Genomic DNA, 5,419 nt, shown 5'->3' with positions numbered 1-5,419 from the left:
TGACCTCTTAATACACCAATTCTGGGCTGGGGCTGAAATGTGTTTTAATAAAGTTGCAAGTAGATGATGCCTTCCAGGTAACTTGGTGTTTACTTGTTGTCCTTTGCTTATTCCTTATGGGAGGTATCAAAATGTCAAATTGTCAAGTATGCTACTGAATAATATAATTTGTGGTTGAGGGCCTGATTCCGCTTCTGAAAATGGATGTAACTGCGGGGCTGACTGGAATAACTGGTCTTGAAGTCAGTGAATGTTGGGCCTTTTTTCGTCTTCTGTCATTGCACCCTCACATGCTTCTGTGCTTTTAGTACTCTTGCTTGTCACCACAAGAAACTTGAAAATTATCTTGTGTCCATAGGACCCCCCCCAACTTTTGAAACCTTGTGAACTTCCTACCCTGTTTACTTTGCTGTTCTGCTTTCTTACACTACAGATGTTTCAGGCTGTCCATCCTAAGTGTGGGTGGAGTTAAAGGTTATTGTGGTCTATTGTGAAATGTTTATTAAGGGAAGCTACCTTTGAGTAGTAAGTCCATAAGAACATGTCTTGTTTCTAGAAGATTATTTTTAAAAAGTAATAAAAACATTGCATATGGGATGAGAGCAATGGAGATGAATTTTAACAGCACAGTAAATTTTATTTTGGTTAGCATTGTACCAGTAAAGATTTACATTTAAAGATTATATACGAAATGTGGGTTTTAGGAAGCACTGGTTCCAGGAAAAGCATATGGTTAATGGCTTTGCTTTTTAAGAAAAGTGTAATTGTAGTATTTTACCATAGTCAATTTTATTCCATAATAACATCCACAGAGTGAAAAGTTGATGATGCAGCAATAACTGAGTAATTACACCAGCCAGTTTTGACATGGAGACAAAACCATCACATGCAACTAATAGTCAATTCTTCTCTTAAAATTTCTAACTTATAAAAAGGCTTCTAATACAGAAAATTTTATAAGGAAATAAACATCAAAAGTCAAAATGAGAAATTTTCACGGTTATAAGGGTAGGTAAACAAATAATATTGCAGAAAGGGCTAAAATCTACCAGTATCTATTTTTGTGTATCTGTAGTTGTCTAAGCTGACTGGTTCTATTTTGTTTGCTTTTCTTTTCATCTCTGATTTTTTTCATATCTATGTAAACTCAAGTCACTTGCTAAGTCCCTGGCCTTATGTTCTTTATGAATATTATGAACAAAAAAGTGTAAGCTGCCTCCCCTTCTCTAGAGGGCTGTGGCATAGGATATCGGGATATCATTACTCATTGCTTGAGGGTCACAGAGAAAAGGAAGAACTTACTCTGTGTTGGGATGGTGTTAAATATTGTGCTAAAGCAAAAAGGGGTTGAACTCTGGACTGCTCCTGTCAGATTTCTGTACCCTTCATCTGTTGTAATAACATGTTGTGGTGTGAACATGGCCTTTCTCAAGAAGAATGGCATGCCAGTGTGGGATAAACCAGAATGCTTGTTGTGGTAATGATAGAAAGAACACCTTGAAATGGGTTGGGGTGTTTTGCTTTTCACTTGTCTTTGTGGAGTTAGCTCTTGGGTCATATTGAAGAACTCCTTGACCTTGAAACAGCCCCAATAAAAATAGCTCAGTGTTTTCCATAAAAGGATGAAGAACCATTCTGTACCTGATGACAAGGAGAATCGTGGTATTGTCACCTACAAGTGCTTAAGCGTACATCAAGGTGAATGACACTTGCCTCATCAATGTGCATCATGTCTGAGGGACATTAATAGGTCAAATGGTGACTTGTCCAGTATTGGATGCAGAGTCTGTCATTTAGTTGGGATTGCACTCCAAAATGACCCAACTTGTTCTGTAATCTGAATATCTGAATCTATGCAATACCACCTGCACCTCACTTGTTTTGAAAATGCTTGGAGGTGAATCAGATATGAGGACTAAGTGTAACTTAAGTAATCTCTTTTTTAATGTGACATCTTTGAATATTGTTGTTGTTTCACAGCAAATAAAAAAATATTGTGGTCTAATTAGCCATTTCAGTAGGTTATTTGCTGGCTCCTTGTAGTCAGGAATGTAGTTTCTGCAGCACAGTTGATGCTGTGAAGATATACTAGAGACCGTCTGGGACAGGTTCCTGTTCTGCTATGCAAATTCACTTTCTTTAAAGCCAAAGGTACTCAGTTATATTTACTACTGAAAAACAAACCCATTGAATATTTTGCTTGTAATGCTGCTTCTTTAGCATAAGTCAGAAGGTACCACATTCAATGGTTGTCTTATGATAGAGCATTTAGTTACACGATCACATGATGATTTTTTTGTGAGACCCTTTCTGGTTTTGTTTCCAACAAGATATCTAATCAATGTATTTTCTAATCTTTGAGGTTAAATGCATGTTCTTTCATGTACTAACCTAGAGCTGCTAAATTCTACTTATGCTGTTTTGTCTGGACCTAAACCAAGTTCTCTTTGTGAAATTCTTCTGTGTGTTTAAGTTTTTATTTCTGAAGTGTCATGTATATTCAAAGAGAATGTCCACCATATTCGTTCACTGATAAGGGAAATGAGGCACAGAAGTAAATTGTTGAGTTGTTGAAATGGTCCCTTTATCTTGAATTCTCAGGTTGAGATGTCTGTCCTGATGTTTTATTCCCCCTAATAAGCACCTCCTGCACTTTTGATTGGTGCATTTGTTACTTCACCAAATTTGTCTTTTTGCTTTGTGCTGTGTGCATAGAAACTGAGCAACTTGTAGTAGTAACAAGTTCTCTAAAATTTTGGAGCAACTTGTATGTGATCAGACAATTAACTAATGAAGCTGAGGTCCTGCAGGTGACAGCTCTTTTTTTGCTGTAGCTCTGAATGATCTTGCTGTTGCTCTTTGGTCTGTGGAATGAAGCCTAGGTTTGTGCAAAGAGTAGTAGCAGGTGAGTTTGTGTTCATGATGCAGCAGTATGAAGTGTACTCGAGTGCTGTTCAGCTTGGTTTCACATCCCTTTCCATGTCTTGATACTGAAGCTGTGCGTCAGTCTGCATCAATGTGATATACTGTATGTAAGTGGTTTTTTCTTCTAAGGTTCTCTTCATTTTGAAGCTATTTGGCAGGAGAGAATCTCCAATGATGTTGTGGGGACCTGCATCTTCCCAATAAATTGTTTCAACACTGGGGTTGGAAGCTCTTTCTCTGTAGCAAAGCCACTTTAGTTTATCCTAGAACACAAGAGATTTTCTGTTAGCAGTGAGACATAGAAATGTGGGAGGTTCTGTATTTAATTTCAGTCTGTAGGTGATTATAGAATAGAAAGGAAAAGGGAGTCAGTACCAGATCCAGATGTCTTGGCTGCTGCCCTCTCCCCCCCCCCTATTCTGTCCACCTCTTTCTCCAGATTTTTACTTGAACTCACTCTGCGTTTCATGCTGACTGCTTTCGCCTTTCTCCCTGTCCATGAGAATTAAAAGCAAAAGTCAGAGCTCTGAGAAGGTAGTTTCTCTTTCCATATTTTCTGGTAGATCACTCCTAGACCATTCAGTATCTACTGGAAAACAGGCTAAGCAACAGCAGAAGATGCTCTTCTTTGCATCTGTCACTGACATACCCCTGACTTTGACAAATTTCTACCTAACGTGTCAGCAGAGTCCTCAGGTGGACTTCCACCTTCAGCATGCCTTGCAGGGACAGGTAAAATGATTGCTATGCAGAGATGCACTTAAAATTCAAGCAAGACAAACAGAACAGATGTGCCAGAGCATCTTAAAAAATTGCAGGAGCCTTCTAGTAGAAGGGAGAAGGATGTTTTTCTGCTTAGAATTTTAGAAATTGTAGTGGATTTGTAACTATTGCAGAATTTTAAACCTTGATGTATTTAAAAGCAATTGAAAACTGCCTGGTTAGCTTACTTCAAGAAGGCCAACAGAGTTGGTTGACCAGGCTGACTCAAAGGATCTACATCTTTTGTAGAAAAATTAAGCAGAAAAGATCAAAACCTTTTATCTGCACGTACAGTGCTTAGATGTAAAACAATGTAGCAGTGTTGAGTGGCACAGAAGAATAAACATGCTTGAGCAATGCTGCTATGCCACATTGCAGTAAATGAAGTTTACAGGGCTGTTAAATACATGCAGCAAATATTTGTTGATGGTTTATATTAGAGACACTTTAACTTAGAGCTAATTATGTAATTTTAGCTATTATTATTGTTGTTGTTGTCGTTACTGAGTTACGGAGATTGAAAGTTCGTTGACCAAGGATTTAATGATCTAAAACGTTTCTGATAATTTTATACCATTCTGTAAAGATCTGACTCATTTATCAGCAGTTGATGGCAAGGTATATAAATTTTCTTCTTACACTACACTAAAATACAATTGGACTTAATGAATGGGCAACCTAAAAATTTCTAGATTTTCACTGAATTGTCAATTAAAAGTTATTCTTCATGCTTCTTGGGCACATTAAAGCATTATATCTGATAAAGTGAAGCTAGTAGTACAATCTTTGTAAGTCATTGTCACCTCTGACTTCAAAATTAGGTGCATGTAATCTTTCTATGTATGGTAGTTCAACATTCAAATACGGGTGAAGTTATTTTGTGTGGTAGAGCATCAATATTGTTAAGTTTAAAAAAATAAAAAAGCCCTGTGCGTAAATGGAATGTAGTTATTTATGTAAGCAGACTACATCTATGTGGTACTTAGTTTAAGGTTGCTTTTCTTCTGTGTTACTTGAAAAACTTCATTTCCTCCGCTGTTTTATACCCAAACAGTAGCTGTGTATAGGCATGGTGTGTTCCAAGGTGTATGATTCCTTTAGAGAAGTTGTATGAAGTTGAATTTTGCTTGACAGGATTGTAACACTGTCTTTTGCCTAGAGTGTAAGTAAACCAGATCCAGAGATTTTTCTTGGAAGTTAGCACTTGCTAGGATCATCATGGCCACCATCTATTTTCTATTCTTTAACTGCACTAAGCTAGCACTGTGATTTATCCCGTGGTCCAGTAGCCAAAAAGGTGCTTCAATATGCTGGAATTACCTTTCAGGCCATGACTCTCTTACAACTTATCTACTTGAACATGATTTGGAATTTTTTTTAATCCTGGGTCATTTTACTGATCCAAGTTAGAGATGCTGCACAGTGGCACAATGAATGTGTGGTAACCTATTAGAAAGGAGTAGGCTGGGAATGAGCAGCTGGCTGCACACAAGAGAGAAGTAATTTGTGTTTTTCCCAAATGTCACCTGTGACCTCTTAATACACCAATTCTGGGCTGGGGCTGAAATGTGTTTTATACCAATTTTATTGTCAGCAAAATCGACAGTGTGGGACTTCACAATTTGGACAGCAGTTCAACAGCTACTTCAAGCTGGCATATACAGGCCAGAAGCAGAAATTTCAGATGCCCATTCCTGTCCTTTGATTTAACCTGTGAGATACCATATGTGCT

The sequence above is a fragment of the Corvus kubaryi genome, unplaced genomic scaffold (genome assembly GCF_017639235.1).
Source record: "Corvus kubaryi isolate FWS band 111438036 unplaced genomic scaffold, C.kubaryi_AGA036_p1.0 split3-73, whole genome shotgun sequence".
Classification (NCBI taxonomy): Eukaryota; Metazoa; Chordata; class Aves; order Passeriformes; family Corvidae; genus Corvus; species Corvus kubaryi.
The sequence above is the reverse complement of the archived record's forward strand: the minus strand, read 5'-3'. Positions refer to the sequence as shown.